The following is a 23,959-nucleotide window of genomic DNA, read 5'->3' as shown; positions in this document are numbered from 1 at the left end:
GGAAGGGAAGGGAAAAGGAGATCCACTTTCATTATAAAAAAGGGTAATCTTATGTAATATAAATAATATTTTCTGAATTTGGAACAAATTGTAAAAATTGATCCATGCAAATTCTTCGTGCTGATCAAGAAAACCAAAAGAGCTATAAGACCTTTTCTAGACCTGCAGAAATTAAATCAGAGGGAGCATACAGGCCTCAAAGAGTATAATGTTGAGTAACTGGCATAAATTCTGCTTCCCATGTCCAAGTCACTTTTCCACAAAAATCAAAGGGAATTTGACTGGAGGCTGTTGACTGCACTTTTGGTTCCTGCTCTATCCCATAGTATAAATGAAGGCCAGAATGAGATCTGGTCACACTCTGTGGTCTCCTTATGGGACAACTGAAGTTCTTTTGTTGAGTAAATGGGGCATCAGTTTCATTCATATTTTTCTGGAATAAGCAAGGATGAAACATGAAGAAGTTAAAAAGTCCATGTCTGTTGGCCCTTTGGGTTTCAAATTAATTCCTCTATTATTTTTACTTCAGTATATTTGAATATTTAAAGAAAATAGCTGGGTAACATGATGACAGTTCTGGAAATAATGATGTGTAAGCCACATGTAAGTCTAAACTGTTTTTCATGCTTGAAAAATACACTAGTGTCTAGTCCAGAAAAATATATGCCCAACAGATACTTTGCAAACCAAAATTATGTTGGGCTATTTTATAAATTTTTACAGGAATGCATCCCATGACATAAAAACTCTTTATTTTGCTTGCCAGCATCACTATCTGTGATAGCAGCAATTCCAGAAGGCTGGCTGAATAAAAGCTTAATTATTGAGTACTAAACAGTTGGCCAACCTTCAGAGAGTGCTGTTCTCCCTTTATCTGAGGAGTTGCCATTAAGGATTTAAATGATTCCTCTGAAGCTGAAAACCACAATTCCCAAACTCCTGCTCTCAGTGCCTTTCCTTCACAACTTTCGGGCATTTGCCATGTTTGCTTTCAATACCTCAAACACAGAACAGCACACCTTTTCAAAACTTTAGTTACTCTTATTTGAAATAATTTTGCCAAACAAAACAGATGCTGTCTTATTTTGGAAGCTTGTTTCTTATAATGACCCACATTAAATGTTGTTTCTGTTAGCAAAAATATGTAATTGTACATTGGCTACCTTCACATTAGTTTCCAATAACATAAGTTCACTAAGTAACAGAAAACCAGTAAAGAGACAAGTTTCTAAGCTGGTCTGGGAAATGGATCAAGAAAATTTGAAATAGAAAAGGGGCATTGAAATGAAAAGGAAAGCTCAAGAAGTAGAACATCTTTAATTTTGTTATGGCAGTACCTTGTATATTTGGAAGACATGGAAAAAGTAAGGTTCCAGTTCTTATGCTCAAATAGAGTTAAAAAATAAAAGGAGAAAAGAAAAGAAAAGAAAAGAAAAGAAAAGAAAAGAANAAAAGAAAAGAAAAGAAAAGAAAAGAAAAGAAAAGAAAAGAAAAGAAAAGAAAAGAAAAGAAAAGAAAAGAAAAGAAAAGAAAAGAAAAGAAAAGAACATGAATTGATCAAATATGCTTCAGAAATATCAAAAATAATTTTCATGTTGTTCTTCCAAAATCCAGCCTCAACATTACGCAAAGTTCAATTCAGTCTGGATAACTCCCAGTTGGTGATTTCAGAAGGGTTCTGTTTTTTCTCTGGGCTTTTTGTATTCTCTTTACTACTTTTTATTAGTCTAAAGAATCTATTATTTAAAAGAGTAATGCTGAACACATGTAAGTTCAAATATACTTGTTTCTCTTTCAAAATGAGACAGCTCCAAGAGGTTTTCTGGGAAATCAGAATAAAATCCATTTATCCCAGATGACAACTGGGAAGAAGGTTGAGATGAGAAGGTGGTTATTGAATCAATAAATGTATAATGATAAATGATAACAGAAACAGAAAATCAAGTGTTCACCCACATGTAAAATCTTTATTAACAGTATTTAAGTGATTTACATCTTTTAGAACATCCTTAGGTCTCTTATCTACACAAGATGATTAAACAGAGACTATCTGTAAATATTATGGAAATATCTCTGTCAGACTCTTTGCAACTTACACTCTGGCAAGTAAAATCTCCATGCAGTAAGAAGAGCCAGATCTCGCAGATCTCCCATTTAGTGCAGTGTTTCTTAATGTAATTAGGAATTGTTTATAGAACTATAAAAACATGAGTTGAAAGGGAATCCTAAAAGACACATGACCTCTCCTGTTTTCCTGTGTAGGCTCTGCCTAGCCCACTTGACATTGTTTGATGTTCTTAGGAGCTGTACAGCTATGATACACTGCTGCTCTGACCCATGTCCTCAGATCCTCCAAAACTGACCTGGAAAAATAATCGTGTGTTGGGATTTCAGGCATCACAATTCATAATCCTACATATTAGTTTATGAAAACAGATATATTGATGCTGAATTTTGAACAGTAGAAATTTCAGCCTGCAGATATATCTTTTTTTTCTACTTGTGATATAGGAGAAGCACTTCCAAACAAAGCAAGGGGTGAAGAATTGAGGGAATTGCACTTTTCAATTGACCGAGCTTTTTTTACTTCAGAACTGTTAGAGAGGTTTAAGACACTCATCTCCCTGTGACAATATACTCTGGTATTTAATCATTATTTTAGTTAGAAAAGTTTGCTGTTGCTGCAATTAACAATTGCCTGTTGACAGGGCAATAATTATCATGTAGGGAAGAGTCAGGTGTGTGGGTCCTCAAAGACAACAAGTTGATGAAATTTGTTGGAAACAGGAGAGGTAGTCATTAAAATTATTCAAATCACTTCAAACTACTGACTTGATCTTCCAAGTCTTGCAAATCTAGGTGACAGTTTCCAAGCTCTCTAATATCCTGTGTCTCTCCAGGCTTTGCCTTGGAAAGCAAGGTCTGTTGTTGAATGTAAGCCAAGAACTGGTAAACTCTGTGGGACCTGATAGCAGAAAGTTTTCAATTCACTGAGTAGAATATTGGACTTTTAACCCTAGTTTGATTAAAAGTTTGTACATTTAGTTTTGATAATAGTATTATTTCTCTCTGTTTTCTAGACAAATCAGGTAGGTACTCTGCTACCAGAAGCCTTGATGTAATGTTCATCTTAGATTGTTTTTTTTAAGGTTGAAGCTATTTATATCATTACCATTGTCGAACTAATGATGGAATTTCTTTCAAAAAAATCACACTTATCTTTCTGTAAAATAGAGAAAAATATACTTTTCTTATAAGTGTCTTATAAAACTTAAAAGATTACAGTCTTTTAATTTTTACTGCTGAAAATTCTGTAATAGGTAGTAAAATAAGTATTATTTGAGACTATAAATTTTATGGGGACAGACAGTTTTATGTATCTTTAATTAAAAACCATATTCCACATAATATTGCTCTTTCAGAAACAGGACACAAATAGGCTATTGTCCCTTCCTTGGTGTACAAAATATTATTTTTAAATACCAGTGTGGTTCTTGTTGTTACCCAGGCTTTTCAGTAACATTTTCTTGTGTTAGTTGAGCTTTTTAGTCAAAATAGGGGATCAATCTGACTTGTAAGTTTTTTGAGCCATCTGCTTAGCTTCTTCTGTGTGATTTGTGTCACAGTAAAGTATAAGTAAAGTAAAAGTAAAAAAATCACCACATTTGAAGGATCTATTCAGTCTTTTCTTAATTGGGGAAGGAAAGGTACAGTGGAAGATACCTAGGAGTTCTGTAGCAAGGTGAAAAAATTAACACAGAACCTCTTGGGACCCAGTTCTGTGCCCAAACCCCAGTACTTTTCTTGCCAAATATGAAAAATACAGAATAATTTAAAAAAGTAGTGATGATGCAAAAATCCAAAAAGCCTGTATTAATTAACTTTTCTTTGGAAGCTGAAATTCAATTTGCAAGTCTACTTCAGAGGAAATATCCATGTAAAATCCTATTAACAGACAGAATGGTATCAGTGGTATGCATAATTTATATGATTTGAAAATGTTTTCACCAAACAGTAGTATAAAATCAATAATTTGAAAATAAAAATTAACATCTTTATGTATATATAAATATCTGGCTTAAACAATTTTTCTTTATTTAACAATACTGTAAGTCCAATAATATTCCATGAAGCCTAAATACTGGAAGTGCAAGGATTCAATCCAATGCCCATTAACCAGAGGTCTTTCTGGAAACATGCCAGTGTTGCTATATCATATCAGTGACTCAAACTCACTAGCAGCTCATGAAGTATCTTCAAATGTAAGCAGAAATTAAATATAACAATTTCTCTGTCTGAAAGTTGATATAAATATACTAATGGAATTTATGAATTTAAAAATTAACTTAATCCACATAAATCCCAATATACACTATCCACTCACAGCTAATCATTTCCCACTTCTAACTTCACTAAAGTTATTTATCGTTTAATATACAATAGCTGTGACTACCATGGTGCAGAAACAGAGGTTTCCTTCCTCTTTGTTATGGAATTCAATGAGAATGCATTGAGACATGCTGGCTACACTGCAGTGCAGTTGAAGTCTTCAGAAGATGGTCCAGGGGCTCCTGAGGTAACAGAAGCCAAGAGGGAAAGACCACTGAAATATCACAAAAGAATCAAGGGTTATTCCTCTAAGGAGGGTGGCACAGCTGACAGCCCAGGGCACATAGAATGGGCAGCAGACAGGAGTTGGAAGCCACTGTGCCAGTAGAAAACTAAGACCTACTTACCATTTCTGAAACTTGGTGGGATGAATCCCCTGGGTAGAGTGTGGCTGTCAGTGGCCACAGGCTGTTCAGAAGGGACAGGCAAGGAAGGAAGGGTGGAGGCATCACCCTCTGCATCAATAAATGAATACACTGCGAAGAGTTGTTTCTGAAGAACAGCCACAAACAGGTTGAAAGCTTACAGGTAAGAATTGGAGACTGAGGCAACAAAGGGAGCCTGGTTGTTGGTGTCTGCTCAAGGCCACTTGGTCAAAGAGAGCCTATTGACAAAGCCTTCTTGCTCTAGCTATGGGAAGCATTGCACTTACAGGCTCTTGTCCTGCTGGAGAACTTCAGTCACTCCAACATCTGCTGAAAAATTATCATAGCAAGCTGTAGACAATCCAGGAGACTCCTGGAGTGCATGGAGGAATAAGTTCTTAAGCCAGGTAATAAGTAGCCCTAGCAGGGAGGATGGAATACTGGATCTGATGGTCACCAACAGAAGTGAGCTAGCTAATCTCAGCTAGCTGACATCAGGATTGAAAGAAGCCTGCACTTCAGTGGTCTTAGAATCACAGAATCATAGAATGGTTTAGGTTGGAAGAAACCTTAAAGATCATCTAATTCCAACACCCTGTCAAAGAGAGGGACACGTCCCACTAGACCAGGCTGCTCATGCATTGGTGGAGCTCACAGTCCTGAGGGGTATGGGTCAGACAAAGAGTAAAGATGAAACTCTGAATTTTAAAACAAACAAACCTCCAGGCAAGGAATTAATTAATAGGAGCCCCTGGGAATGTGTCCTCAGGGACAAGGGAGAAGAACAGACTGATAGATCTTTCAGGACACTTCCCATAAAATTCAAGATCTAGCAATTCACAGGTGCAAGAAATCAGTAGAGAAAGGCAATAGAGCACCATGGCTGAGTTGAGACCTGCTGGTCAAACTAAAGGGCGAAAAGGAAATGCACAGATGTCCTGGAAAAATTGTAGGTAAACTGCCTGGCTATGCAGGGATGAAATCAGGAAAGGGAAGATGCAGCTGGAGCTGAACTTGGCAAGGGATACAAAGAATCACGAGAAGGGCTCTACAGGTGTGTCAGCAAGAGAAAGAAAGTTGAATAAAGTATACTGTCCTCCATGAGCAGGACTGACAAAACTGGTAACAACAGACGAGAAGAAGGCTGAGGTATTCAACAAATTTTTTGGCCTCTGTCTTCACTGACAATATCTGTTCCCACAGCTCTTGGGCAGATGGACCACAAAATGACTGGGGAAGCAAAGTCCTTCCCACTGTAAGAGAAGATCAGTTTTGTGACCATCTGAAGAACCTGAACATATATAAATCTGTGGAACCTGACAAGATGAATCCCAGAGTCCTGAGAGAATGGGCTGATGGAGTTACCAAGACACTCTGTGATATTTGAAAAGTCATGGCAGTCAGATGAAGATCCTGATCTGGAAGCAAGGTGCTGGAGCTGGATCAGGGCAACACCCAGTATCAACACAGGCTGGGGGATGAACAGATCAAGAGCAGCCCACGAGAGAAGACCTTGGGGGTCCTGAGGGGTGAGACACTGACCATGGCCCAGCAAGGTGCACTTGCTGCCCAGAAAACCAAATGTGTCCCAGTCTGCATCAAAAGCAGCATGGCCAACAGGGCAAGGGAGGGGATTCTGCTCCTCTGCTCTGCTCTGGTGAGACCTCATCTGGTATATGTTCCTCAGAGCACAAGACATGGACCTGTTGGAGCAGGCCCAGAGGAGGACCATGAAAAACATCACAGGACTGAAGCATCTCTCCTGTGAAGAAGAGAAGGCTTCAGGGAAACCTTAGAGAAGTTTTTCAGTACTTAGAAATGGCTCATAAGAAAGGCTGGGGACAGTGTTTTCATAGGGCTTGTTGCCATAAGACAAGGGATAATTGTTTTAAACTGAAAGAGGATAAATTTAGACTAGGCATAAGGAAGAAATATTTTTCAATGAGGTGGTGAAATACTAGAACAGGTTCCACAAATTAGTGGTAGATGCCTCATCTCTGGAAAGATTCAGGGTCAGGTCGGACAGAGCTCTGAGCAACCTGATTTTTCCTGCTCACGGGGGTGGAAGCTTTGACTAGATGACCTTTGAAGTTCCTTCCAACCCAGACTGTTCTATGATTCTATGATTATATTATTTACTATATACTGTAAAGGATTCATATATGTAAAAGCAGTTCAGAAATTATACAATTTATCAGACATTATCTATTTAAAAATGTTTTATTTTGGTCAAAATTAATGATAGAACTCCTTAATAAACCAGTATCTAGGACATGGAGGGAAATCAACAATGGTGCTCCAACAAGCAAATTATTTCCTTGAGATTCTAGAAAAGTACTGTATACCAGGTTTCCTAGGTATACACTGTTGGTAGTACAGCAGCCTTGTTTTCTAGGAGGAAGACAAAGTCTTCAGTGTAAATCCCATTCAGAATTTGATGTAACAATGGCCTAACCGTTTTGGTACCCACTTACTCAATAAAATTCAAGATCTAGCAATCTAGCAGATATGTAAATATCTGTTATCTATTTTCATTATTAGATCTTCCAAGCTATCTCTAAATTGATAGTGTCTTCAGTATTGATTTTATCTCTCCTTTGCCTTTAACAAATTAATTTTCAATTACCTTCTCCAAATTGATATATTTCCTTCATCAATACTGGATAATTCTCCATATATTCAGTTTGCTGCAGAAACTTACCTTCCAGTAGTTTTTTAAAGGATATTAGTAACAGACTTTCAGTAATTAAGTTTGATTTTGCTCAAATGATTCTAGAAGCTTTTCTTCTCTTTGGCATTTTAGAGCTTTTCAGCCACTTAGCTGGAGAGAAGCTTGTTTTCCAATATGTTCCACCACAGCTATCACTATGTAACATAGTGGGCATGACATTATCTCTCCTCCAGACCCCTAAACTTGTTTTTTAAGAAATGGAAAATATATGAGCAAGAACAAATTATCTTATTTTCCCATAAAGCTTATCTACAATAAAATAAACTTAAATTCAAACTCGAGGCAATGAAAACAAAAAATTTGTAACCATTTTCTAATCTTAGACATCATCCTGGATTTAATGAATTTAAGTGATTATTCACATGTTTTCTTACAGGTAGGTGAGATAAAAATTTTTTCAGTGCTAACATTAAAGCTGTTGAGCCCTAGGAACAGACTGCAGGAGCCTATCTGAGACACTGGATTCTCTGTGCATGCCTGGGGAGAGATAAGCCCCTTAGACAGAAGCCAAATCAGGCAACATGCAGAGCAGAGAGCTGCCTAGAGTTAACCATTAGGAAATTCTGAAAATAGCAAGGCATCCATTTATATCCCCTGACAGTTCACAGCCCACAGCCTGAAGGTAGGAGACAATGTCTTGTCTTACTCACCAAAGAAATGAAAGGCTTTGGGTTAATGCATTCATTTGCCAGAGGGTATCCAGACTGTGGTTACTGATTCCCAAGAGGAAGCAGCAGTCCCTGCTGCCAGGGAACAGGCTCCTCGGTGAATCTCTGACACTGTGCAGGGATGAATTGACTGCTCAGTGAATGAATAAGTACCAAGCCACTTGTCAATGAAGTGGGAGAGGGATTTATAAGATTATGGTCCCTGCTCCATGTCTTGTTTTGAATTAAATAGGTTTTTATTATATTATGTTATGAAGCAGTGGGTACTATTCTGCTACACACATTTGTACTCCCTTTGAGGCTCAGTGAATCTTGAGTAATTTGCAGCAGGACACATGTTGCTGGTTATGGTATGCTGAGAGAAGTTTTGTGGTTTTAAACCTTTCTCTTGCTGAGTCCATAAAAACCTAACTCCTACCTGGTGGGTAGTAGTCACTCAGGTCAGTAAATTTTTACATAAAAAGTTGAGACTGACAGCAGCTAATAGCTCAACCACTTACTGCCTAGTGAAGAAAAAGTAGATTTCTGTGAGGATAATGTAATTCTAGATAGAACAGTGTTGTGAAATCCTTGTTGAGGGCTACTGCACAGGTACACAAGTCTGATGTCTCAGAGAACTCTTTAATTAATGTAACTATTGGCAGAAGAATTATCAATTATCAAACTCAGTATTGATCTCCTTTTTACATATTTTAGTTCAGTGGAGATTTCATAAGGTCTGAGCCAGCTAACAAAGGTACAGCATGTTGTGGCACCTAAAAGAAAGCTGCACAGGCTTTCATATAATATTGACCTTTTTTTTTTTTTGCTTCTCCAATTTAAAATGACTATTTTCCTTCTGTTTTTATTATCTTCACTATCTACATTGTCAGTCTTCTTCACAGTGTGACTCTCTTTTAAGCTGTTATTGCTTCATGCCACCTCTACATTAACATTATGAAAGATTTTCAAACAAGTATTTTAACAAAATTTATCAAATCCTGTGCTGAATGGACTTCACTGACCCTAAGGTAAGAGCTCCCGTTTCTACCAGTAATAACACCAAAAAAAGAGCTACATTTCTTTAAACTATTTCAATCATCAAAATCACCAAAGCATCTACAAAGATGCCAGCCAAAAAGTTCTGGATTCATTAGTGTAGATTTTGATATAGAAGTCACTAACATTGTTTCTTCATCTCCAGTGGGCTTTGACATGAAACAGCTCCTGAATAAAAGGATCTTGTATAGCTGGGACACTTCTGTATATTTTCCACCCATGAGGAATTTCTTAATGTCCTAACTTCTCTTTGTAGAATATTCAGACATCTCCAAGATCATGTGGTTTTTAAATTCAGATTATGCATCACAGAGACATAAGTGATGTGATATTTGCATCAATTTCTATTAAAAAATAATAAAATAATAATTTTAATTGTTATAATAATTTTCTTAATTAGAAGTTGTGTGCTTTTGTAACTCTTTCACTGTTTGAATTAGCTTAATTATTTTATAATGTGTGAAAAGGCTCTAATAATACTTATTACAAACTTTTAATAATTTTCAGAATGTAGATTAGTGTAGTGAAAATTTGTGTACAAAGTGTAATGAATATATGTAAGGACATGCCAAATGTTACAGGATCACAGTGTGAAAATTTAGTTTCATTAATATTTGCTAATCACTCATATGCAGAAAATTTAGTTTTGCAGCATAATGCATCTATTGTAATTGTGCAGAAAAACTAATGCAAAAGTAAAATGCAGAATGAGGAAGAAATCTCACCATAAAATTCACAAATAAAAAACATTTCTGTACTGGAAAAGTTTCTTTAATGAAGATTCCCTGGTTGCATCATTCTCTTCATTATTATCTGTGCAAGCATAAAATACAGTACATTTTCAGGATCTAATTCAGGTCCAGCTCAAAATATTTAACCTGGACATTATTCTTCCCATAACTTCGATCAAAACTGAAAAAAATGACACTTCCAAATGCCAGTCCTGAAAAGAAAGTCTGAATACAATAAATGAGATGTGTCTCTGATTTCAATGAGAAAAATTCTTTTCTTCCTGTGGATGACCAAGATCTCCATCAAAGTGAAGTTGACCACTACAATATTATGATGAATTTATTTAGGATTTCTGACAAGATCTCTAGATTAAAAAAATAAAAAATAAAAGAAATCCTGCTTGCAGAGTTTTCTGAAATGTCTACAATTTTCACCATGAGCCAAACATTCAAACATAGACCTCCACAATGCAGAAGCAATGAATGGGACCTGGAGGACCCCTCAGAGAGTGTGGGCTGTGTGAGCCCCCATAGCTGCTGACTCTCTGCCCACTCTCTGAGCTAAACAGAAGCTTGGGAGACCTGTCAATGTGGCACTGAGCCCAGGCTAAAATATCCTGCCTGTGAGTAGGTTCAATGTCGTGCTTATTGTGACAGTTCAGCTTCCAGCCAGGGCAGAGTGTGGGCAGAATGAGCTCATGTCTGCTCAGAGAACTGTCAGAGCAAGCTTTCATCTGCTTGAAAAACAGAAGCAGAAATTCTTAGAGTGACCCCTATTTAATCTAGAATATACATGGTTAAAGTTTCTGAAATCTGTTACCAGCTTCCCAGCAAACCAATGCCAGCGGTTTTCCTCTGTTCTTTTATCATTACCAGCTCTGCTGGCAAGGTTTCTAGAGCCTGAACCTGAGAAAACTTTCTGCACTGATTCACCGTATTTTCAACAAATTTTCAACAAAAGGTGGTGTGGTATTTTTTTGTGATCATAAATCAAAAGGTAAAGTGTGCCTGTGGGGCCTGAAGAAAATCTGCCAAAGGCATCACCCCAGATTTTTCAGTAGTCATTTATTGCACCAATTTTTAAGAGTTTCTTGTTCTCTTAGGTTTGAGTTTTGGGATTTTTTTTTTTTTTCCTATCAAATGAATACTTGATTTAGCTGTCTCTATCTCTAGGGTAATGGTAATAAAAAAGTGATATTATTCATCATTTGGTCCACAGCAGCAATGCAGCAAATGAGTTAGACTACAAAACAGAGGTATACACCATGTCTAAAGAGCTTCTAATTTACATAAACTTTCAAACAGATAACAGCTTTGAATGTCAGAGCATAAACTTATTGTGATATCCAATACACTGAAGTTTTTGTTGTTTGGTTGGTCTGCAAAGATCTGCAAGAAGGAGGTACTCAGTCACAATGAAAGCCTAATTAGAAAAAGAAGGAAAAGGGTCTGGTACCATAAAGAGTCTGGTCTCCAGTCTTCTGTTTCATCAGATCCTAAGAGGCTGAAGTGTTTTCAGTTTTAAATCAGTGTTGGAACAGCTCAGCAGACTTGACCCAAGTGCATGCGCACTGTTCATGCCTTGTTTTCTTTTATTTAGAATTATTATTCAGTTGCACTGAAGTAAAACCTCTTTGCACCTACCTCAATGCTGTTTGAACCAAAGGAGTCATTATTGTGAACCACAGCTCTCATTAGGTCATGACCTGGGTTTTAAGGGGGGAAAAGGCATGTAAAACATGCTGATCTCTGTCAGCCTGGTCAGTGTGGCACCAGGAAAGGACTTGGATCATAAATGGGTGACAGTCAGTTAACCTTTCACTCATAGATGACTGCTTGTTGGCCACAAATGACGCCAAGGGAGATGAAATATGTTTTAATAGTCTGTTTATATTTTCCTACCAAGGTCTTAGTGCCACATAACTCATTTTGGCATTTTTTAAACTTAATTTTGCATTAAGAAAACCAAGGAAACAGTGAAGCCAATATTTATTTTTCAAATAGTTACAAACATTTCACAGAAACTCTTTCTGCATCAGTCACTTATAAAATTTGTTACCTTTTCCTAGATACTTGCCCTTATAATGAAAGCTTAACCTTAGTGTGATAATGGAGGTAAAAGCCAGAGGGTAAGTGTAGCTTGTACAATACAGACACTAATGAGTGAAGGGACCAAGCCAGACCTGTTGCACACTATTCAGACTGAAGGTGGGATGTGCTTGTGTATAAAAATACTTTTATTCTGCATCCTGTTTCCAATTTAATAAATCTTTAATCAAAAAATGAATAATGTTGGTACGAATGATTCTATATGAATAAGACAAGCCTTGTCTTTCTCTTCCCCTCCTCATTTTCTTCTTCTCCTTCCTTTTCTCCCTCTCCTCTACTTTTCTTTTTTTTTTTGCACACACTTAGGTGCTCATTCTGCAATGTACTCAAATAATTTAAGTATATAGTAAGTACGTTGTTGAGACAGGACCACCAGAGCTCTCACTGAAGGTCAAGTCACTGTTGTTTCATTATGATTGCACACTCTTTAAGATGACATAAAACAGTAAAAAAAAAGTTAAAATATAAGGGTCAGAAAGAGATCATGACAATTATGTTGTCATTAATAATACTACCTTATATTGTTTCCATCTTTGGAAATTATTGCTTTTCCTGTCACCTCTGCAAAGTGATTCTTCAATATCTCTTGCTCTTTACTGATGTCATGACTCTGAGTACATAGACACCAGATAAAGCCCTTTAATCTGATTAGAGGAAATTCATAAACTGTGAACTGGCTTATTCATCACGACTGAATAAGTTCAAACACAGGTAAGAGAAAGAAAATTCTGATTAACATTTTGTTTTGAAAATAATGTCCCCCAAAACATCCTTACATTTTCCTTTGGGATTCTTGCAGTGGGAAGCACACATTTCTTGACATGAATCCCAGCATAAATCTTGAAAATCTCATGCAGAACCCAAAATATTTATTTTAATGTGTTATTCATTAAGTTATTTCTTTACATTGTAGTCTGTTGGCAGCTGCAAACTCATTCCATTCCATCTACATTAAAACAATGCTGTCGTAAGATTTGATAGGGTTATTAGGTCATTAACAACTGGAAAAAATTCTAAACCAGAATCTGCAAATGCCCAAAGGGGCACAATTGTAGAATAAGATTGCACTGCTAACACAGAATAAAGAAAAAAAGATCAAAACAAATTGATGAAAAATTAATTTCAGACTATTTCCTTTATTATCAATAATTATTAATTTCCTTATATCCAAGCTCTTCATGAGGGGAAAAAAACCAACCAACAAACCCCCTAGAGGTTTCTAAAGCATGTCCTGACAACAGAGCCCGGGAAACACCTGGAGCACAGATCTCATGGGGAGTAGCTGAAGGAGCTTGGGGTGTTCCATCTGGAGAAAAGGAGGCTCAGAGGGGACCTTATTACTCTCTACAGCTATTTGAGAAGAGGTTGTAGCCAGGTGGAGTCAGCCTCTTCTCCCAGGTAACAAATGACAAGAGGAAAGAGCCTCAAGCTGCATGAGGGGACTTTTAGATTGGATATTAGGAGAAAATATTCTCAGAAAGAGTTGTCAAACATTAGAACAGGCTACCCAGGGAGCTGGTTTTGTCAGCATCCCTGGAGGTATTATAACCTGTGGAGATGTGGTGCATAGCAACGTGGTTTAGTGTGGACTTGGCAGTGCTGGAGTAATGATTGAACTCAATGATCCTAAAGGTCTTTTCCAACACAATTTTTCTATCATCCTGTGGTATTTGAAAGATACCTTTCACAGTTTGAATTAACTGTTGTGACAGTGGAAATATGAGGAAAAAATGTTCTTCAACAAAGGTATTTTGTCAAATTCAGTATTTAAATAATTTCTTAATCGTGATTGCATGTTGCACCTTATTCAACGTCCAATCTGATTTTAAAAATGTAAGTTCAGTAGTCATATTTCAGTCAGGAATTCTGTTAGCTCATATGCCTCACATTGCTGTTTTAGCTAACTGCTTGGATTCTACACACAACTTCAAGCAATATAAGCTTATGTGCAGTGGGGCATGATTCTTGAACAGAATGACAGCATCCTCCTTTTATTACATAGAAGAGTAGATATGTCCCTAAAGTGAATCACAAAGCTGACTCATTACAGGAGATACTTGAATCTGACATTTTTGGAACAGGTTTTTCAAGGACACTGCCTCATTTTGGCTTATGCAAAATATTTGGAATTAGCTAATGCTAGTCTTTAGGTTTTCTCTTATTTTTCTGCTCCTCACTTACCTGATTCTTACCACTTGCTCTCCTAGAAAACTCAATATTTGGTGGCATTAGATGCAGGTCTGTTTCTCCTGCAGGACAGGGGTGCTTAAGGCTCAATTTTCTCTCTGCCTTCTGATTTGTGAACGGAAATATCACCATAACCATGGAACTTCAGGGAAACCATCTAATATTAAGGAGGGGCCGATATCAATTAAACTACCATGTCAATTCCTTCCCTGAAATGTACTCTGAATCCTTGGGATAGTGTCTTGTTGCAGGTAGACTACAGCTCTCTGCTGAGCTGTATAAACTTTTAATTGAATCTCCACAATTAAATAAGATTCATGATCCAGTATCTAAGTAAAATAAAAAAAATATTTCCATCCAGAAAGTTACTAATATTTTTTTAAAAAAATATAAATTAAAAGAAATATAAAACCTATGGCATTTCAAAAACTAGGTATGTACATATGTACATATTCTTCTGTATCTCTATAAATAGAAATGACACATTTAAGTGTCATCTTCATAGATTTCTTCTTCTAATTGCAAACACCAACAAAGCAAAGCAAAGTTTTAATAAACATAATTGATCAGTAAAGATGGATTTAGGGAACTTAACATTCTTAGACCACAACTGTAGATAATTTCAGGCAAAATTCCAGCACACACTTTACAAAGGAAAAAAAGCAAACAAAAACCCCACAAGAAACCCAATTCCAAAACCTAGCACCCCTTCCCCCAACCTACATTGACTGTATGTTCTTTAGACACATTAATTTCCAAACACTAACTTATCTCAGTAAGATTAATATAAATTTTTAACATGTCTATCTATGATATTAGTAACTTTGGTAGTTGCTTATGATTAATGACTTTCAATTAAGTACACTGTGTGATAAATATTTTACTGTGGCCTGTAAATGATATTTCTCAATGACACTGCTTGGTAAGAAAAACCCAGTATCTCTACAGTAGCCATCAGGGTAAAAGTAAGCATGAACAGCATGCTGATACATGAAGTTTTCTATTTCCATTTTATCTAAAACAGTTAATTAGGATAATGTATAACCTATGTGGATGACAGTGTATAATTAATGTCACCCTCAGTACAACTAAAGCATAGATTTATGAAATCCACTATTACAATATATCTGCATGGATTTCAACAAACTATATTTATGAGACTTTTGGAACTTCCAAGCATATTTTGGAAGAAGTATTAAGTTTAAATTTTACTGTAGTTGTGTGGGTCTCTTTTACTGGATTTTCAAACATGATTAATCAGTTTAAAGATAAATCAAATTTCTAACAAATGTTCACTGAACTTTTCCACTAACTTCAATGTCTGTTAAATAGATCCTTAAATAAAGATATACAAACACCACAAGCTTCAGCAATTAAGTAAAGATAAGCATCAGAATGTCTGATTACTTATATAAACCTTAAAAACTTTTCAAATATTACTTTCTCTGTAGAGTCCCTGTATTTCTATGCTGAAAAAATCCCTTAAGAATCAGTTTTGGCATTTCTGCTGTTGGCTTCAGCCAAACCCAGGAAGTATGTTTGAGTAGGGACAAAAATATTTTTTATTTTAGGTTACATTTTGAATTCAGCAAATTTCTCCACCCTTGGCTTTTTCCATGTGCTGGGAAAAAGTTCAGATAACTTCTAACTTTGTATTTTATTTTTTAAGAGGTTCATCATTCTTCAATGATATAAAAATAATTTACATTATCATTTAGCATAGTTCAGTGTTTAGATGTCCATTTAAAACATCAATCATCTCTAGTTACTTCAAGTTTGAAATTAATTCAACATTTTATAAATTAACATTATGTTGTATAGAGCCATGAATCATGACAAAAGCGGTAGATTCTGTAACAACAGGAAATCTTAGCATTTATATAGCTGGTGAAAGAGTGATTTTTTTTTTTTTTCTGTGGCAAGAATTTAACTTTCATTTAATAAAAAACATAATAAATCTAATAACTGAAAAGTTTCATTTCAGATTTCCATAAGAAAAACATTGGTGAGTGATTTTGTTTTAATAAGTATTGTGTTGAAAAATAGTTTTAACAGAAAATGGTAGTAGCAGATTAATGTATCTCTTCTGTGCTGTGTTTGGTGAGAGATTAGAGTAGAGGGAATTATTTCTGTTCAACACATCATTCTGATAGTAGCTTTAAATATGTTTCTGTTTCTGTTAGCAGTAAAACCCAGTGTTACTGTATGTTTCCTCTCCATCACCACTATGCTACTGACATCAGCTGCAAACCTAGCAGCTCACACTGCCACAGTGACTTCCTGTGGCTTCTGTAGCATGTATTTCAAGTAAGAGAAGCATATGTTTGCCTGTTCACTGTCCAGAATAAACATATTTTCAAGCACTTGTTGTGAAGCGTGACAAAGCCCCATTTGTCTGCACACTGCAGTATGACAGGCTGTGTGCTCTGTGTTAGGAAAAACTTCTATGACAGTAGATCCTGATGACTTTTAATTATCCCTACCCAGTATACTTTTACTCAGTAAGTACAGTGCTTTACTTAATTATTAATCAAATTTAATATAGAAAAAGCAAATTTTTTGCATTATATGTAAAAATCCACATTCAGTACAAAATCCAGGCTTACTAGACTATTTAATATTTTGCTGTAATGTGTAGATGTGTTTTTTATTCATGGCTGAGTTGTTTGCTTGTTCACTGTCCAGAATAAACATATTTTTCTCCTTTGACCTGTTAGGTGTGAAGTTCAAACACAAGCTAAAATTACCATGGGCTCTTAGAGAGAAAACAAGTTTTTCTGTTAACAGTGTGCAAGTCCAGGGAAGGATCCCTCTACTATGAAGCATTAGTTTTCCTTTAGACAGGTTGTACTGAAACAATTCAAAAGGAAAACTGATCAAATTCATTTTTAGCTGTATTTGGTCTTTAGAACTGGAAGATGTATGTTCTTACTCTGGATATATTGAATTCATATTTTTTTGGCTGGCACATTTCACTTGTCTCAACAGGAGAATGGGCAAGGAGCTGCAGTGATGTCAGGCAATAGTTACAGCAGTGAGTCATTGCTACAGAGCAACCTGGGAGAAACACAGGGGTTATTTTGTCTTACACTTTTCCAAAGCAAATGTAGAAGGAAATTATTTTCATGTGCAGGCAGCAAGAATATTAAGAGACAAATTAAAAACCTGTTCAAGTTGTCAAAATTACTTACTGCATTATTCAGGTTTTCAACGTTTTGCAGAGCCATCATGCCTACTGTTTGAAGTTACAAACTCTATTAGGAATATAATAAAATTAAATAAAAAGTCCATGAAGTTACCAAGTACACTGTTTCTCAAGTTTGTGCTAAATATAGGAGTGGGAAAAACATAGTATTCTTATGTTTTATTGTTGATATTTCTGGTTTTCCTCAATCATCAACTGTGATACTCTCTTTCTGCTTCTCTTTGGTACTTTTACACTAGTTATTCATTCCAAGACAGGCAGCAATCAAGGTGGTGAATTGTTCTTGCAACTCGATTAAATGAGTTAGCAAGAGCTCAAAATTTTGTGAGTAGAGGTGACTAAGTTTTTGTCATCTTCCACCCTATCTCATTTCTCCTATTTCTCCAAAATATTTTCCCTTCTTTTAGGGTAGCTTTTAGTTTACTAAATAATTTCTAATAACTTCTAAACACCTCATTTGGTGTTACATTCATGCTAGCTAGTTAATCTTGATTCATGACAAAAAAAAATATTGTGGGTTGATTTAATTTAGTTTGTTTTCATGAGGAGAGAATGCACTGCCCTAATGAAATCTAAATATTTCAAAGGAAAAAAAATTGCTCAAAGGAAAAAAGTAAATGTCATGTTTAAGAAGAAGTTTTATTTCCTGAAGAAGAAAAAGGATTCAAATGGGTGCCCAGGCAATCTATCTGTAATCTGGACAAGGGCACTGACTAAGATGCCTTTTACTCTACAGTCTGGCAGAGTTCAAACTCACAGGGATATCCCTGGTCACCACAGAGGGCTTGTGCTCTATCTCCAGCAGGGACATGATCTTTCCACTGATTTTAAAACTTAGCAGGCACAAGAGATGCTTCCCTTTATCCTTTAGTGGGAGTACTGAATGATGAAATAGTTAGGGAATATTGGTAAAATACCAGGGTTAGGATCCCCAGTATATACAACTGTATTATAACCCCCATTGTATTTAGTTCCATGTTTAAGTGGCTTTTGAAAGACATTTTAGTTTCAACCTCAGTGACAACAGTATTTCTCTAGATTGATTATTTAGATTTTTTTTCTCCTGTTCACGACATGTGAATATCATTGAATATTGTAAGATGTCTCTATTACAGAGGTGATTTTGTTATTCATGGACAAATGTTGCTGTTGGGAGACTTGGTATGATTGAAATATGTTAATGAAAAGCTGCTTTGTCAAGAATTCCAAGAAATTAACAATATTTAATGTAGACATGATTATTTATTAATTGATAAAAAGAGGGTTTTATTACCAAATAATTGATCAACGAATTTTTGAGGGAAAACAACCCCAAACCTGAACTTAAAATGAAGCTGTTTTCTGGTTTGGCCTTCTTTTATTTCTTACTTAGTATTACAATTAAAATCTAGAATTTAGAGTATCCTAAGTATAATCTCATACTGGGTCCACCTAAGTGGTTGCAGTCCGCTGGGATTTGGTTCACAAAGGGACTTACCTAAATTCCATTATGAATGGGATTATTTGACTAATACAACATTTCATGAAACTCTACCAACTTCAGCATCTTTACAAGTGGGTTTCATTTCAGAAACTGAAGCAATCTAAAATTTAGATTCAGTTGTGAACCAGATGGAAGATCCAAGTTAAAACCTTCCTCAACCTCAAACATTTCTAAACTAAAAGGCACAGTAATGTCAGTCCCGTGGCTTTTAAAGACAAAGATATCTTTCACATGCCTAACAAGCAGGACATACCTAATGGGTGACCAGTGGGTTAGAAGGACTGAGTTGTAGGAACCCTCTGTTCCTGTTGACATTAGATAAAAATAAAAACCAAGTGGAGAGAGCTCAGAAAAGAAAACTCTGGGGACTGGATTCTGATGCCCATGCAACTATTTTTTTTTTTTCATGAACATTTCCATCAAAATTAACAACCCCTTGTTTGAGAAGGGATCAGAATCTGGAGTTCTCCCCTGCCATGTAGAATGAGCAGGCTGGAAAAAAAGACATTTTAGGCCACAGAGACAAAACTGAGGTGTGAATTGGGAGGCATCCCCTTAAAGTATTTCCCAAAGGCAAGATTTGATGTGTTCCTTTCCATTCATCATGCTGAATATTTTAAATCCTGCTTCAAGCATCCTGGTTTTCCCTATTTAGTTATTAAGGATGCTAGGCCATTACTCATGTTTATGAATTCCAGTCATGGATATCTCTGCTCAAATTTTTAGTAGTATGGCAATGGTGATATCTGCTCTTAACCCAGGATATTTAAGAGATGCACGTTGAGGTAATTGAGATAGTTCTCTACATCTCTTAATGATGGTTGTTCATGTTTGCAGTAAGCTATTACTTGGTTGTTTGTTTACAGAAAAAGTAGCTGCTACTCACCAGCAAAGCTGGATGTGACTTAGCTTCTTCATTGAGACACCACTATAAATAAAGAACTGAGTCATCTGTAGCAATTCTAACAGAAAAAAAAAATAGAGAAAAACTAGCTAGGATTAAATTCTAGGAATCCTGCTGAACTCATTCCAGTAAAAATAAATAAATAAATACAAAGTCTAAATTCAGATGCTTGATATGTAAAGCACTGCATCAGAAACTATTTCCTACACTTATAGTGATATTTAGCATACAAGCTTTTCTCATGGATTTATGATTGCATTTTTTTTTAGAATTTTTTGTATCTTATTCTGTATGTTGCAATTTTCACAGCTATATGTTGCAGAACTATACAATTTAAATTTTTTTTAGCATTATTTATTTAGAATTATCCAAAGTTTATCTTTTATTTTATTTTAAATATGGTATGAAGACAGTTAAGCTGCATATATTTGAAAGAATTTGAGGTCCTCTAATCACTGCAAAAGCAAAAATTTATGATGTAAATTTATAATGTCTTAGCAGGCTGCCTTGCAGTTTTTTATATATACTCTTTGCAGACAATATACTTTTGTTTCAAGGGACTAATGATATTTAAGTTGTGTCACACAGTAAGGATGATGAAAAGCAAAACATGCTTAAAAGCTCTCCCTCACCATCTGAGAAGTGAGATCTCAAGCTGTCATTGTTATAATGTCACCAGAAAAAAATGCAGAATGTTTCTAACATCCATGCTACATAAGATGAAACAGTTGAAATAATTTTAAAAATCTGTTTCTTCTTAAGTACATGAACCATGAAAATTGCTAGTTTTTAAATGAGGGCTTCTCTGTTCCTCATAGTGAATTTAGAATTTCATAAAAAAATCATCAGAAGTCCTCAAAATTTAATATAAAAATGCAGTATTTCTCTTACTCCTGTTTACTCATGATTTAATTGCTATTGCTTATTTGTTGCTTTTACAGTTTCACTGTATGCAGATAAAGTAGATTTGTTCTTGCTTATATGACCACAAATTTATTTTTCCTGCCTACTGTGTAAATTGGAGTAGTATTTCCTCTTCTTTCCTTGATCAGAATTTCCTGTCTGTGAGCAAGTAGAAGGACTGGAGATATACTTCTAAAAATGTTCTTTGACTTTTAATCAGTAATGAGTTGCTTTTTATTCTTAACTTTGCTTTTTCTCGAAGAACAGCCAAGAAGAGCTATACCCTGAATCACCATTTTTTTCTAAGGAAGGGAAATTGTGTCCTGGGAGTTATTTGAAGTTTGTTTTAAAGGTTCAATCCTACCAATCTGGATCTGAGAATTAAGTAGTAAGATGTCTATTGCCCCTGGGAGCTAACAAGCTCGTCAGCTGGCCTACTGCTGTGCAGACTTGCTGTCTCAAGCCAGACTAGTTCGGGTCTGTATGGCTTGAACTGAAGCTCCTGATTGCTTCAAGACCAGTTCTGGGTTTTGACTGAGATCTGAAGTTGGTGTAAAGTAGTGCCAACTTTGCAGTGTCATTTTTTCCTAACACTTGGGCAATGCCAATTGAGGGAAAAAAGCCCAAACAGAATTACTGTTTCACCCTGTGGTTCATCTGCACATGGCTGCAGTACGATAAGCACACTAGAGTTAAGAGCCAAGTTAAGCTTTATTCTTTTGAAGTCACTGGAGACCTACTAGACAAATTGTGTTGAGGAATAGTCAAATATAACTGGCAAGATCTACATCTGTGATGAGTGGAATGTTTGTAAAATATCAGGGAAAGTAAGGAGTACTTACTCTTTATTTACTAGTGTAAATAATCCTAATGCCCTCACCCTTTTGGGGAAAACATGGAATACCACGTAGTATTTCTTTCTTTATGTTTTATGTTTTCTTAGATTGCACTTTTTTTTTTTTTTTTAATTGGACTAAGTGGATTTGATACTGTCAATTGCTAATAAAAAGGTCTGGCTAACCTTGTCTTTCTTATTTAAGTAAACAGCATTTGCTTTTTATACTGACTTTACGAGACTTCTGTGAGCTTTGGTGTGGCTGATATAATGAGGATATATGACCATTTAAACTCAGATCATAGATATCATGTGACAAAATAATTTTTCTATCAACACAACCTCGGGGAAGTTTATTTTGTTCTGCAAAATATTACACACAGCCTGAAAAACAAGGCAAAAGTCCAATGAATGAAGATGGGATCAATTCCAGCCTTTCATTTGTATGAAACAAAGAAATGGACATGGGCAAAGACAGACCTTAGGTTAATCTTGTCTAAAGCAAACATCTTTTGATAGAGTAACATGGTCATTACAGGCTAATTTCAACCATGATTGGGAATAGAATAAATGCAATGACCTTTCTGAATTCCTGTTCCTAGGTTGTTTCTTGTTAAATTAGAAAGGATTTTCACAGTCTTTTATTGAGGCTTACACTTGGCCTTATCTGTTTTTGTGCTATCAGAAGGTATTTGACTACACATGATATTTGTATTTAATCCAAAATGTTTTGTATGTTTATGTGTGTGTAGTTATCTATCTATATATACAAAATTTGCTCTAAGGATTGTGTCCCCAGCTATTTAATCATCAGCCTCATGTAACATTCAAAATGGAAATCAAATTAAAGTAGGCAGTGTAGCTACTTTAAAGGATAAACCTGACAATTCCTTCTAATAGTTTTCTTCTTATTTTAAAATATTCATGCTTAACATCTACTGTTTCCATTTTTATAGTTGTACAAGGGACACACAGGAAGAAATTCACTGAAAATTGGGTGAAATTCATATTAGTCTACAAGTGTGAAACTCTGTAGGTTGCTAAGTTCTGGTTCTATGCCTTCACATTTCGAGTAACCTTAGTGGATATTCTGACAAGGCTTTTCTATAATGGTTTTCTGTGACAAGTTTAATCCAATTGGTTTTGTTTGGACCTAATATCCACCAGATGCACGCAAAACAAAACAAAAAAAAACAAACCCAAAACAAAACCAATGAAAACCAGCAGCCATACACTTGATTAAGGAAAGCTGTCATATGGTGCCCTTGCTCTCATAAGCAGAATTCAGCTCCAGAGTTCTGTGGGAGACCTGGGTTTTATTTAAATATCAGTCTTGGGACAGAGTCCCCTCATCTCAGAAAAATGCCAATGGCTTAAGTACTGCTATTACTGTAGGCTAGAAAGGTTAGGGATGTTCTCTACTCCTGCTGTTAACACTGTGAACACTGCAGCAATGTCTTCCATCTAAACAAATGGATGAATGACACTCTGGTAAAGTCATTTACTTTTTTATTCATACAAAGTAACTGGATAAAAATACAGCAACAGAGAGGCAGTGATAGTCAGTGACTCCCATCTGTGCTCCTTGTTTATGCTGTCTGTTAGAGAATTTGGGAAAACTTTTTCTAGGATAGCACTCCCAGAGACAAGCAGACATCTCTCCTGCTGCTGTCCTGCCTCTGTTCTTGTAACTCCTTATGCATTTTATAGTTGGCATTTAAAATAAATATTTGTCCCTCTTCAATAACCCTATAAGATACAGATGTCTCACTTCCGTGGAGATATCTTTCCCACTATTTACCAAATCATATTCTTGGTTATCCCTGTTACTGCTTTATTTCTAGCCTGTAGATTCAGTGATAGAGGGATGTGTCTTCCCCTCTTATTTCCTCCAGCGGCTAAGACTTGGTCCTGAGTGTAAGGATTGTGGCCTCAAACTTCTACAGTGGCACTGAGATCCTGTCTCTTCCTGGGAGCTGGCCACATTTGGCTGCTGGCAGCTGAGCTCCGCTTCTAGCTCATAGTTGTGGTTTTAACAAATTGAAAGACTCCTTAAAAAAGAGGTGTTTTGCATTGGAAATTATGAAGACTTTTGTGGCTTGAACTCTAAGTTATTCTCTATTCATCATTCAGAGACAGCTTTGGCAGAACTGGGTTGCTGTCTTGTGCTGTAAATGGTGGAACTGAAAATTCTAAGGCTGCTAAAATCCTCTTCCAAGCCCAGGCATTAATAACATGACTCCTGTTAACTGGGGCTGCTGTTTCTGTGCAGTAAAGAAACAGTAAAGAAACCAGCTACTTGAGTTATTCTGTCAAGTATTCCAGGTATCTGGGCATCTCTTCTCACTCCTCCTCTCTCACTCCCTTTACTTTGTTGTATTTCCAGTTCTGGTTCCTTGAGCTCAGTTCTA

At 36.0% G+C, this 23,959-nt stretch overlaps 1 protein-coding gene across 1 annotated transcript in view; it reads left to right on the top strand.

Moving 5' to 3' along the window:
* The window catches only part of ANGPT1 (angiopoietin 1), a 152,304-nt gene that overhangs the window by 116,697 nt on the left and 11,648 nt on the right, over window positions 1-23,959 (top strand). The gene's annotated exons all lie outside the window — the stretch shown is intronic.

This window comes from Parus major, chromosome 2, assembly GCF_001522545.3.
Source record: "Parus major isolate Abel chromosome 2, Parus_major1.1, whole genome shotgun sequence".
In the NCBI taxonomy this organism is placed as follows: Eukaryota; Metazoa; Chordata; class Aves; order Passeriformes; family Paridae; genus Parus; species Parus major.
Note: the sequence above shows the minus strand (reverse complement) of the source record. Positions and strands in the feature narration are given on the sequence as shown.